The sequence below is a fragment of the Bombina bombina genome, chromosome 3, assembly GCF_027579735.1.
Source record: "Bombina bombina isolate aBomBom1 chromosome 3, aBomBom1.pri, whole genome shotgun sequence".
In the NCBI taxonomy this organism is placed as follows: Eukaryota; Metazoa; Chordata; class Amphibia; order Anura; family Bombinatoridae; genus Bombina; species Bombina bombina.
Window position 1 is genome coordinate 1,133,520,529 of NC_069501.1, and position 14,267 is coordinate 1,133,534,795.

General features: G+C 42.5%; 1 protein-coding gene across 4 annotated transcripts in view; it reads left to right on the top strand.

Annotated features, from left to right (window-relative positions):
- The window catches only part of SACS (sacsin molecular chaperone), a 290,289-nt gene that overhangs the window by 216,727 nt on the left and 59,295 nt on the right, over positions 1-14,267 (top strand). The gene's annotated exons all lie outside the window — the stretch shown is intronic.

Consider the following 14,267-nt stretch of genomic DNA (forward strand, 5'->3'; position numbering starts at 1 on the left):
CTCCCCATAAACATCTTAGAGTTGAGAGCAATTTTCAATGCCTTGATAGCGTGCCCTTAACTGTCTTTTGCCCGATTTATCAGCTTCCAGTCAGACAACATAACCTCAGTGGCCTACATCAAACACCAGGGAGGAACTCGGAGTTCCTTAGCCATGAAGGAGGTGGCTCGGATTATCCAGTGGGCGGAAGTTCATAATTGTTGTCTATCGGCCATTCACATCCCATGAGTGGACAACTGGGAAGCGGATTTTCTGAGCAGACAAACCTTTTATCCCGGGTAATGAAAACTCCATCCAGAGGTGTTCTCCAGTTTAACTGTCAGATGGGGGGTGCCGGAGCTGGATCTGATGGTGTCTCGGCAGAATGCCAAGCTTCCAAGGTACGGCTCAAGGTTGAGGGATCCACAGGTCGTTCTGATAGATGCTCTGGCGGTTCCTTGGGATTTCAGGCGGGCATACCCATTTCCTCCGTTTGCTCTCCTTCCACAGGCCATTGCTCATATCAAACAGGAGAGAGTGTGGGTGATTCTAATGGCCTCGCAGGATCTAGTATGCAGACCTAGTGGAAATGTCGTCCCTCCCACCTTGTAGACTGCCTCTGATTCATGGTCCGTTTCTTCATCCAAATCTCGTTTCTCTGAAGCTGACTGCTTGGAGATTGAACCCTTTATTCTGTCTAAGCGTGGTTTTTCGGAGTCGGTCATTTAAACCATGATTCAGGCTCGCAAGCCTGTTACTAGACAAATTTACCATAAGATATGGCGTAAATATCTATATTGGTGTGAATCCAAGGGCTACTCTTGGTGTAGGGTCAGGATTCCTAGGATTTTGTCCTTTCTCCAGGAAGTTCTGGAGAAGGGTTTGTCTGTCAGTACCCTGAAGGGGCAGATTTCTACGTTATCTATTTTGCTACATAAGCGTCTGGCGGACGTGCTAGATGTGCAAGCCTTTTGTCAAGCCTTGGTCAGAATCAGGCCTGTGTTTAAGTCGGGTACTCCTCCTTGGAGCCTTAACCTTGTTCTTTAAAGTTTTGCAGCAGGCTCCGTTTGAGCCAATGCATTCCATAGATAAGTTGTTATCTTGGAAGGTTTTGTTTCTTATTGCTATCTCTTCTGCTTGGAGAGTTTCAGAACTCAGCATTGCAGTGTGATTCCCCTTATCTTATATTTCATGCCGATAAGGCGGTTCTTTGTACTAAGTTAGGTTTCCTTCCTAAGGTTGTCTCAAATAGAAATAGCTTTATTAATCAGGAAATTGTTGTTCCTTCCCTATGTCCTAATCCTTCTCATTAAGAACGTTTGTTGCACAATTTGGATGTTGTGCGTGCTCTTAAATTCTATCTACAGGCGACTAAGGATTTTCGCCAGTCTGCTGCCCTGTTTATTTGTTTGTTTCTCTGGAAAATGTAAGGGGTAGAAAGCGACTACCACTTCTCTTTCTCTCTGGTTGAGAAGTATAATTCATTTGGCTTATGAGACTGCTAGACAGCAGCCTCTTGAGAGAATTACAGCTCATTCCACTATGGCTGTCTCCTCTTCTTGGGCTTTCAATAATGAAGCTTCTGTGGAACAGATTTGCAGGGCTGCAACTTCCTTATATACTTTCTCCTGTTAAGTGTAGTCAGTCCACGGGTCATCATTACTTATGGGATATTAACTCCTCCCCAACAGGAAGTGCAAGAGGATCACCCAAGCAGAGCTGCTATATAGCTCCTCCCCTCTACGTCACACCCAGTCATTCTCTTGCACCCAACTAATATATAGGATGTGTGAGAGGACTGTGGTGATTAAACTTAGTTTTTTATATCTTCAATCAAAAGTTTGTTATTTTAAACGGCACCGGAGTGTGTTGTTTCCCTCTCAGGCAGAATTTGAAGAAGAATCTACCTGAGTTTTTGTATATGATCTTAGCGGACGTAACTAAGATCCGTTTGCTGTTCTCGGCCATTCTGAGGAGTAAGGTAACTTCAGATCAGGGGACAGCGGGCAGGTTCACCTGCAAAGAGGTATGTTGCAGTATATTATTTTCTAAGGAATGGAATTGACTGAGAAAATACTGCTAATACCGATATAATGTAAGTACAGCCTTAAATGCAGTAGTAGCAACTGGTATCAGGCTGATATGTATATATGTTTACACTTAAGTATTTCTAGGGAATGGCACTTCACTGGGAAAATACTGTATGCATATAATTTTTAGCCTAACTTGCAGTGTGAGCGACTAGCAGCAGGCTTTTTAATGACATTTCATATATTAGATTTTAAACGTTTACTGGCATGTTAAATCGTTTAATTATCTGAGGTACTTGGTGAAAATTGTTTTGGGCTTTATTTTCCACATGGCTGTCGTTTGTTTTAAATTAAAACAGTTTACTGAGCTTCCCTCACTGTTGTAGTGTGAGTGGGAGGGGCCTATTTTGGCACTTTTACTACGCATCAGAAATTCAGTCACAGTCTGTCTTTTTCTCCCTGCATGATCCAGGACGTCTCCACAGAACTCAGGGGTCTTCAAAACTAGTTTTGAGGGAGGTAATCACTCACAGCAGACCTGTGAGACTGTGCTTGACTGTGATAAAAACGCTTATATTTTCAATTGTTATACGTTTTTTCTGATATTAAGGGTTAATCATCCATTGCTAATGAGTGCAATCCTTTGCTAAATTTGGTTTCTATAACTAATCCGGTTCATTGTTATTCAACTGTGACAGTTTTTGTGTGCTTCTTAAAGGCACAGTAACGTTTTTACATATTGCTTGTAAATCTAGTTGAAAAGTATTTCCAAGCTTGCTAGTCTAATTGCTAGTTTGTTTAAACATGTCTGACACAGAGGAATCTCTTTGTGCAATATGTTCAAAAGCCAAGGTGGAGCCCAATAGAAATTTATGTACTAATTGCATTGATGCTACTTTAAATAAAAGTCAATCTGTACATGTTAAGCAACATTCACCAGACAACGAGGGGGAAGTTATGCCGACTAACTTGCCTCACGTGTCAGTACCTGCATCTCCCGCTCAGGAGGTGCGTGATATTGTAACGCCAAGTACATCAGGGCGGCCATTACAAATCACTCTACAAGACATGGCTAATGTTATGACTGAAGTTTTGTCTAAATTGCCAGAACTTAGAGGTAAACGAGATCACTCTGGGATGAGAACAGAGTATACTGATAATGCTAGGGCCATGTCTGATACTGCGTCACAATTGGCAGAGCATGAGGACGGAGAGCTTCATTCTGCAGGTGACGGATCTGATCCAAATAAACTGGATTCAGACATTTCAAATTTTAAGTTTAAGCTGGAAAACCTCCGTGTATTGCTAGGGGAGGTGTTAGCGGCTCTGAATGATTGTAACACAGTTGCAATCCCAGAGAAAATGTGTAGGTTGGATAAATATTTTGCGGTACCGACGAGTACTGACGTTTTTCCTATACCTAAGAGACTTACTGAAATTATTACTAAGGAGTGGGATAGACCCGGTGTGCCTTTCTCACCCCCTCCTATATTCAGAAAAATGTTTCCAATAGACGCCACCACACGGGACTTATGGCAAACGGTCCCTAAGGTGGAGGGAGCAGTTTCTACTTTAGCTAAGCGTACCACTATCCCGGTGGAGGATAGCTGTGCCTTTTCAGATCCAATGGATAAAAAGTTAGAGGGTTACCTTAAGAAAATATTTGTTCAACAAGGTTTTATATTACAACCCCTTGCATGCATTGCGCCTGTCACAGCTGCGGCAGCATTTTGGTTTGAGTCTCTGGAAGAGACCCTTGACTCAGCAACATTAGATGAGATTTCACACAAGCTTAAAACCCTTAAGCTAGCTAATTCATTTATTTCTGATGCCGTAGTACATTTAACTAAACTTACAGCTAAGAATTCTGGATTCGCCATTCAGGCACGCAGAGCGCTGTGGCTAAAATCCTGGTCAGCTGATGTAACTTCTAAATCGAAATTACTTAACATACCTTTCAAGGGGCAGACTTTATTCGGGCCTGGTTTGAAAAAAATTATCGCTGATATTACGGGAGGTAAAGGCCATGCCCTGCCTCAAGACAGAGCCAAACCCAGGGCTAGACAGTCTAATTTTCGTGCCTTTCGTAACTTCAAGGCAGGAGCAGCTTCAACTTCCTCTGCTCCAAAACAGGAAGGAGCTGTTGCTCGCTACAGACAGGGCTGGAAACCTAACCAGGCCTGGAACAAGGGCAAGCAGGCCAGAAAACCTGCTGCTGCCCCTAAGACAGCATGAAGTGAGGGCCCCCGATCCGGAAACGGATCTAGTGGGGGGCAGACTCTCTCTCTTCGCCCAGGCTTGGGCAAGAGATGTCCAGGATCCCTGGGCGTTGGAGATCATATCTCAGGGATATCTTCTGGACTTCAAAGCTTCTCCTCCACAAGGGAGATTTCACCTTTCAAGGTTGTCAACAAACCAGATAAAGAAAGAGGCGTTTCTACGCTGTGTACAAGACCTTTTACTAATGGGAGTGATCCACCCAGTTCCGCGGTCGGAACACGGACAAGGGTTTTACTCAAATCTGTTTGTGGTTCCCAAAAAAGAGGGAACCTTCAGACCAATATTGGATTTAAAGATCCTAAACAAATTCCTAAGAGTTCCATCATTCAAGATGGAAACTATTCGGACAATCTTACCCATGATCCAAAGAGGTCAGTTCATGACCACAGTGGATTTAAAGGATGCTTACCTTCACATACCGATTCACAGAGAGCATTACCGGTATCTAAGGTTTGCCTTCCTAGACAGGCATTACCAGTTTGTAGCTCTTCCCTTCGGGTTGGCTACGGCTCCAAGAATCTTTACAAAGGTTCTGGGCTCTCTTCTGGCGGTACTAAGACCGCGAGGAATTTCGGTAGCTCCGTACCTAGACGACATTCTGATACAAGCGTCAAGCTTTCAAACTGCCAAGTCTCATACAGAGTTAGTACTGGCATTTCTAAGGTCGCATGGGTGGAAAGTAAACGAGGAGAAGAGTTCTCTCTTACCACTCACAAGAGTTCCCTTCTTGGGGACTCTTATAGATTCTGTAGAAATGAAAATTTACCTGACAGAGGACAGGTTAACAAAGCTTCTAAATGCTTGCCGTGCCCTTCATTCCATTCAACACCCGTCAGTGGCTCAATGCATGGAGGTAATCGGCTTAATGGTAGCGGCAATAGACATAGTTCCTTTTGCACGCCTGCACCTCAGACCGCTGCAATTGTGCATGCTAAGTCAGTGGAATGGGGATTACTCAGATTTGTCCCCTACGCTGAATCTGGATCAAGAGACCAGAGATTCTCTTCTATGGTGGCTTTCTCGGCCACATCTGTCCAGGGGGATGCCCTTCAGCAGGCCAGACTGGACAATTGTAACTACAGACGCCAGCCTACTAGGTTGGGGCGCTGTCTGGAATTCCCTGAAGGCTCAGGGATCATGGACTTAAGAGGAGAGTCTCCTTCCAATAAACATTCTGGAATTGAGAGCAGTTCTCAATGCCCTTCTGGCTTGGCCTCAGTTAGCAACCCTGAGGTTCATCAGGTTTCAGTCGGACAACATAACGACTGTGGCTTACATCAACCATCAGGGGGGGACAAGAAGTTCCTTAGCGATGATGGAAGTATCAAAGATAATTCGCTGGGCAGAGTCTCACTCTTGCCACCTGTCAGCGATCCACATCCCAGGAGTGGAGAACTGGGAGGCGGATTTCCTAAGTCGCCAGACTTTTCATCCGGGGGAGTGGGAACTTCATCCGGAGGTCTTTGCCCAAATACTTCGACGTTGGGGCAAACCAGATATGGATCTCATGGCGTCTCGCCGGAACGCCAAGCTTCCTCGTTACGGGTCCAGGTCCAGGGACCCGGGAGCGGTCCTGATTGATGCCTTGACAGCACCTTGGACCTTCAGGATGGCTTATGTGTTTCCACCCTTCCCGATGCTTCCTCGTTTGATTGCCAGGATCAAACAGGAGAAAGCATCAGTGATTCTAATAGCACCTGCGTGGCCACGCAGGACCTGGTATGCAGATCTAGTGGACATGTCATCCTGTCCACCTTGGTCTCTACCTCTGAGACAGGACCTTCTAATTCAGGGTCCTTTCAAACATCAAAATCTAATTTCTCTGAAGCTGACTGCATGGAAATTGAACGCTTAATTTTATCAAAGCGTGGATTTTCGGAGCCAGTAATTGATACCTTAATACAGGCTAGGAAACCTGTTACCAGGAAGATTTATCATAAGATATGGCGTAAATACTTACACTGGTGCGAATCCAAGGGTTACTCATGGAGTAAGGTTAGGATTCCTAGGATATTGTCTTTTCTACAAGAAGGTTTAGAAAAGGGTTTATCTGCAAGTTCTTTAAAGGGACAGATCTCAGCTCTGTCCATCCTTCTACACAAACGTCTGTCAGAAGTTCCAGACGTTCAGGCTTTTTGTCAGGCTTTGGCTAGAATTAAGCCTGTGTTTAAGACTGTAGCTCCACCGTGGAGCTTAAACTTAGTTCTTAACGTTTTACAGGGTGTTCCGTTTGAACCCCTTCATTCCATTGATATCAAGCTGTTATCTTGGAAAGTTCTGTTTTTAATGGCTATTTCCTCGGCTCGTAGAGTCTCTGAGTTATCAGCCTTACATTGTGATTCTCCGTATCTGATTTTTCATTCAGATAAGGTAGTTCTGCGTACTAAACCTGGGTTCTTACCTAAGGTAGTCACTAACAAGAATATCAATCAAGAGATTGTTGTTCCATCATTGTGTCCTAACCCTTCTTCAAAGAAGGAACGACTTCTGCACAATCTAGATGTAGTCCGTGCCCTGAAATTTTATTTACAGGCAACTAAAGATTTTCGCCAAACTTCTTCCCTGTTTGTCGTTTATTCTGGACAGAGGAGAGGTCAAAAAGCATCTGCTACCTCTCTATCCTTTTGGCTTCGTAGCATAATACGCTTGGCCTATGAGACTGCTGGACAGCAACCTCCTGAAAGGATTACAGCTCATTCTACTAGAGCTGTGGCTTCCACTTGGGCCTTTAAGAACGAGGCCTCTGTTGAACAGATTTGCAAGGCTGCAACTTGGTCTTCTCTTCATACTTTTTCCAAATTTTACAAATTTGACACTTTTGCTTCTTCGGAGGCTGTTTTTGGGAGAAAGGTTCTTCAGGCAGTGGTTCCTTCCGTATAGAGATCCTGCCTGTCCCTCCCGTCATCCGTGTACTTAGCTTTGGTATTGGTATCCCATAAGTAATGATGACCCGTGGACTGACTACACTTAACAGGAGAAAACATAATTTATGCTTACCTGATAAATTCCTTTCTCCTGTAGTGTAGTCAGTCCACGGCCCGCCCTGTTTTTTAAGGCAGGTCTAAATTTTTAAATTATACTCCAGTCACCACTGCACCCTATAGTTTTTCCTTTCTCGTTTGGTTCTCGGTCAAATCTCCTCTTGAGTCCATGATCCCTGAGCCTTCAGGGAATTCCAGACAGCGCCCCAACCTAGTAGGCTGGCGTCTGTAGTTACAATTGTCCAGTCTGGCCTGCTGAAGGGCATCCCCCTGGACAGATGTGGCCGAGAAAGCCACCATAGAAGAGAATCTCTGGTCTCTTGATCCAGATTCAGCGTAGGGGACAAATCTGAGTAATCCCCATTCCACTGACTTAGCATGCACAATTGCAGCGGTCTGAGGTGCAGGCGTGCAAAAGGAACTATGTCCATTGCCGCTACCATTAAGCCGATTACCTCCATGCATTGAGCCACTGACGGGTGTTGAATGGAATGAAGGGCACGGCAAGCATTTAGAAGCTTTGTTAACCTGTCCTCTGTCAGGTAAATTTTCATTTCTACAGAATCTATAAGAGGCCCCAAGAAGGGAACTCTTGTGAGTGGTAAGAGAGAACTCTTCTCCTCGTTTACTTTCCACCCATGCGACCTTAGAAATGCCAGTACTAACTCTGTATGAGACTTGGCAGTTTGAAAGCTTGACGCTTGTATCAGAATGTCGTCTAGGTACGGAGCTACCGAAATTCCTCGCGGTCTTAGTACCGCCAGAAGAGAGCCCAGAACCTTTGTAAAGATTCTTGGAGCCGTAGCCAACCCGAAGGGAAGAGCTACAAACTGGTAATGCCTGTCTAGGAAGGCAAACCTTAGATACCGGTAATGCTCTCTGTGAATCGGTATGTGAAGGTAAGCATCCTTTAAATCCACTGTGGTCATGAACTGACCTCTTTGGATCATGGGTAAGATTGTCTGAATAGTTTCCATCTTGAATGATGGAACTCTTAGGAATTTGTTTAGGATCTTTAAATCCAATATTGGTCTGAAGGTTTCCTCTTTTTTGGGAACCACAAACAGATTTGAGTAAAACCCTTGTCCGTGTTCCGACCGCGGAACTGGGTGGATCACTCCCATTAGTAAAAGGTCTTGTACACAGCGTAGAAACGCCTCTTTCTTTATCTGGTTTGTTGACAACCTTGAAAGGTGAAATCTCCCTTGTGGAGGAGAAGCTTTGAAGTCCAGAAGATATCCCTGAGATATGATCTCCAACGCCCAGGGATCCTGGACATCTCTTGCCCAAGCCTGGGCGAAGAGAGAGAGTCTGCCCCCCACTAGATCCGTTTCCGGATCGGGGGCCCTCACTTCATGCTGTCTTAGGGGCAGCAGCAGGTTTTCTGGCCTGCTTGCCCTTGTTCCAGGCCTGGTTAGGTTTCCAGCCCTGTCTGTAGCGAGCAACAGCTCCTTCCTGTTTTGGAGCAGAGGAAGTTGAAGCTGCTCCTGCCTTGAAGTTACGAAAGGCACGAAAATTAGACTGTCTAGCCCTGGGTTTGGCTCTGTCTTGAGGCAGGGCATGGCCTTTACCTCCCGTAATATCAGCGATAATTTTTTTCAAACCGGGCCCGAATAAAGTCTGCCCCTTGAAAGGTATGTTAAGTAATTTCGATTTAGAAGTTACATCAGCTGACCAGGATTTTAGCCACAGCGCTCTGTGTGCCTGAATGGCGAATCCGGAATTCTTAGCCGTAAGTTTAGTTAAATGTACTACGGCATCAGAAATAAATGAATTAGCTAGCTTAAGGGTTTTAAGCTTGTGTGAAATCTCATCTAATGTTGCTGAGTCAAGGGTCTCTTCCAGAGACTCAAACCAAAATGCTGCCGCAGCTGTGACAGGCGCAATGCATGCAAGCGGTTGTAATATAAAACCTTGTTGAACAAACATTTTCTTAAGGTAACCCTCTAACTTTTTATCCATTGGATCTGAAAAGGCACAGCTATCCTCCACCGGGATAGTGGTACGCTTAGCTAAAGTAGAAACTGCTCCCTCCACCTTAGGGACCGTTTGCCATAAGTCCCGTGTGGTGGCGTCTATTGGAAACATTTTTCTGAATATAGGAGGGGGTGAGAAAGGCACACCGGGTCTATCCCACTCCTTAGTAATAATTTCAGTAAGTCTCTTAGGTATAGGAAAAACGTCAGTACTCGTCGGTACCGCAAAATATTTATCCAACCTACACATTTTCTCTGGGATTGCAACTGTGTTACAATCATTCAGAGCCGCTAACACCTCCCCTAGCAATACACGGAGGTTTTCCAGCTTAAACTTAAAATTTGAAATGTCTGAATCCAGTTTATTTGGATCAGATCCGTCACCCGCAGAATGAAGCTCTCCGTCCTCATGCTCTGCCAATTGTGACGCAGTATCAGACATGGCCCTAGCATTATCAGTATACTCTGTTCTCATCCCAGAGTGATCTCGTTTACCTCTAAGTTCTGGCAATTTAGACAAAACTTCAGTCATAACATTAGCCATGTCTTGTAGAGTGATTTGTAATGGCCGCCCTGATGTACTTGGCGTTACAATATCACGCACCTCCTGAGCGGGAGATGCAGGTACTGACACGTGAGGCAAGTTAGTCGGCATAACTTCCCCCTCGTTGTCTGGTGAATGTTGCTTAACATGTACAGATTGACTTTTATTTAAAGTAGCATCAATGCAATTAGTACATAAATTTCTATTGGGCTCCACCTTGGCTTTTGAACATATTGCACAAAGAGATTCCTCTGTGTCAGACATGTTTAAACAAACTAGCAATTAGACTAGCAAGCTTGGAAATACTTTTCAACTTGATTTACAAGCAATATGTAAAAACGTTACTGTGCCTTTAAGAAGCACACAAAAACTGTCACAGTTGAATAACAATGAACCGGATTAGTTATAGAAACCAAATTTAGCAAAGGATTGCACTCATTAGCAATGGATGATTAACCCTTAATATCAGAAAAAACGTATAACAATTGAAAATATAAGCGTTTTTATCACAGTCAAGCACAGTCTCACAGGTCTGCTGTGAGTGATTACCTCCCTCAAAACTAGTTTTGAAGACCCCTGAGTTCTGTGGAGACGTCCTGGATCATGCAGGGAGAAAAAGACAGACTGTGACTGAATTTCTGATGCGTAGTAAAAGCGCCAAAATAGGCCCCTCCCACTCACGCTACAACAGTGAGGGAAGCTCAGTAAACTGTTTTAATTTAAAACAAACGACAGCCATGTGGAAAATAAAGCCCAAAACAATTTTCACCAAGTACCTCAGATAATTAAACGATTTAACATGCCAGTAAACGTTTAAAATCTAATATATGAAATGTCATTAAAAAGCCTGCTGCTAGTCGCTCACACTGCAAGTTAGGCTAAAAATTATATGCATACAGTATTTTCCCAGTGAAGTGCCATTCCCTAGAAATACTTAAGTGTAAACATATATACATATCAGCCTGATACCAGTTGCTACTACTGCATTTAAGGCTGTACTTACATTATATCGGTATTAGCAGTATTTTCTCAGTCAATTCCATTCCTTAGAAAATAATATACTGCAACATACCTCTTTGCAGGTGAACCTGCCCGCTGTCCCCTGATCTGAAGTTACCTTACTCCTCAGAATGGCCGAGAACAGCAAACGGATCTTAGTTACGTCCGCTAAGATCATATACAAAAACTCAGGTAGATTCTTCTTCAAATTCTGCCTGAGAGGGAAACAACACACTCCGGTGCCGTTTAAAATAACAAACTTTTGATTGAAGATATAAAAAACTAAGTTTAATCACCACAGTCCTCTCACACATCCTATCTATTAGTTGGGTGCAAGAGAATGACTGGGTGTGACGTAGAGGGGAGGAGCTATATAGCAGCTCTGCTTGGGTGATCCTCTTGCACTTCCTGTTGGGGAGGAGTTAATATCCCATAAGTAATGATGACCCGTGGACTGACTACACAACAGGAGAAAGGAATTTATCAGGTAAGCATAAATTATGTTTTTTCCAAATTTTATAAATTTGATACTTTTTCCTCATGTGAGGCTTCTTTTGGGAGAAAGGTTCTTCAAGCGGTGGTGCCTTCTGTTTAGGTTTTCCTGTCTTGTCCCTCTCTAGTCATCTGTGTCCTCTAGCTTGGGTATTGATTCCCAACAGTAAATGATGACGCTGTGGACTCACCATATCTTAGGAAAGAAAACAAAATTTATGCTTGCCTGATAAATTTATTTATTTCCGGATATGGTGAGTCAGCGGTCCCGCCCTTTATTTTATGACAGTTATTTTTGACTAAACCTCAGGCACTTCTACACCTTGTGTTACTCCTTTTTCTCCATTTACCTTCGGTCGAATGACTGGGGTTTGTGAGAAGGGGAGTGATACTTAACAGCTTGGCTGTGGTGCTCTTTGCCTCCTCCTGCTGGCCAGGAGTGATATTCCCAACAGTAATTGATGACGCCATGGACTCACCATATCCGGAATTAAATACATTTATCAGGTAAGCATAAATTTTTTTTTCCTGTGAATAGGTAGAAGTAATAATCCTTTCTTATCACAAATAATTAGATACCATCGTTTTATCAATGATATCATAATGATATGGCGAGGTAAACCCCAGGATGTGGAAAAATTTGTAGAACATATGAACACAAATAACTATAACCTTAAAGGGACAGTAAACCTTAAAAATAATGTTATATAATTCTGCACATAGTGCAGAATTATATAACATTATATTAGCCAAACTTTATAAAACCTAATGTACCCTTTTAATTTTTTTTTAAAAACGCTGTTTTACAGACCCGCTCTCTGTACTCTGCTGAGCGGGTGTGTTATATTCACACAGCGCATCGGGCCAGCTGTATAGTCACAGCCCGGCCCGACCGCGCCATAAGACTAAGTGCAGCTCGCTCCTGCTCTGTCTGACAGCAGGAGCGAGCTGCACTTAGTGCTATGGCGCGGTCGGGCCGGGCTGTGACTATACAGATTGCCCGATGCGCTGTGTGAATATAACACACCCGCTCAGCAGAGTACAGTATAGTCACAGCCCGGCCCGACCGTGCCATAGCACTAAGTGCAGCTCGCTCCTGCTGTCAGACAGAGCAGGAGCGAGCTGCACTTAGTCTTATGGCGCGGTCGGGCCGGGCTGTGACTATACAGCTGGCCCGATGCGCTGTGTGAATATAACACACCCGCTCAGCAGAGTACAGAGAGCGGGTCTGTAAAACGGCGTTTTTTAAAAAAAAATTAAAAGGGTACATTATGTTTTATAAAGTTTGGCTAATATAATGTTATATAATTCTGCACTATGTGCAGAATTATATAACATTATTTTTAAGGTTTACTGTCCCTTTAAGGTTATAGTTATTTGTGTTCATATGTTCGACTTATTTTTCCACATCCTGGGGTTTACCTCGCCATATCATTATGATATCATCGATAAAACGATGGTATCTAATTATTTGTGATAAGAAAGGATTATTATTCCAGATTATTTTATCCTCAAAATTGGACATGTAGACATTTGCATAGGTTGGGGCAAAAGTTGTCCCCATCGCTGTGCCTTGTATCTGTGTGTAGAACCTACTTTCAAACATGAAATAATTATGCAATAAAAATAAAATGAGAGGAGGAGGATACAGCCCTGTGAACTCTGGAGCGGGTTTGCTGTGTATTTGTTTTGATATATGCACACTGTTTTTTTTATCCTGTGAGTATCTCTCTTGGACAGGGACTCCAGAATTCCAGAAAATCTTTGTTTGCTACATTGGGATTGGATAAACATTTTAAACCAGTATGTTACATGAAGTTTCATATACCAACATTGCAGATTTTCCAACTTTCCCTATTTGAGAGGGACACTCCCTAATTTGGAGCTCTATGAGACAGCCATATGTCCCTATTTGCAGAATTCTCTTAGCCCCGCCCATAGAACTTTCAGATACAACCACAAACAGCTTAGACATGTCTGTAAGTTCTTTTGTGAAATTATTAATAAATAAAAAAATGCTTTGAAAAATCAGAAGCTTAGATGTGGGTGTTCATCTGTTTCTGGAGTAGAAGGTTAGAATTCTCACTTGCAGCGGAAATGGATATAAATTTGCATTTAATTATTCTGATACATGTTACGTGGCTGTATATATAACAATTCTCTTAAATTAAATATAAAACTGTATTATACAGGTAATAGGACATTTTGATTGTCAACTTTATTCCAATCAATGTAATATAAAGGTAAATCACTTCAAATTTATATTAGGTAGCAAACCAAATTTAAAGAGTTGCAATTATAAATGCTGTCTTTTGTATGTAAATACATCTCACAGTGTTGATGAGGAGGTGGAACAAGTATTTAGGGTTTTTCCCAGATCAGAGTCAAATGCAAAAAATGTGGTCACTGTTTAATGCAAGAAAAACTTTTGAGATAAGTTTGACATTTCATAGCTAATGAGGTTGGCTCAAAAAATAATTTTTATTGACTTTTCTATCAACCAGATTAAATTATTTGAAAGTATAGACAATTTCATGATTTTTAATTTTTTTTTTATCATATCTAACTAGTTTAAAAAAATAAGTGTTGCAGGTTGCCCTAGAATATAGTCTAGAATCAAGAGTAACTGATGTGTAAAGGGTTTGGTGTCTATTAGTTTCTGTAGGACTAAGTTTACTACTTGCATCTTATCTTTATGAAATTCATTGCTTTCAGTGAAATGAGGTTATCCTAGCTGTAGCCATGAATTTTATTACATTTAGTGCATTGACAGGTCCCTACAAAAAAAGGCATATTTCAAAATGGTTTCTCATGAGGAGAAAATGTTTACTTTATGTCAAAATTGCTGTGTAAAGCGTTTTCTAATGGATTGGAATCCTGTTGGTGAGATCGTTTTCAACAAAATCTTCCAAATTTACATAGTGCAAAGTCATTTTAAAACACAGAAACATGGGTTTTCTTATTGGTTCAAACTGCTAGATTTAAG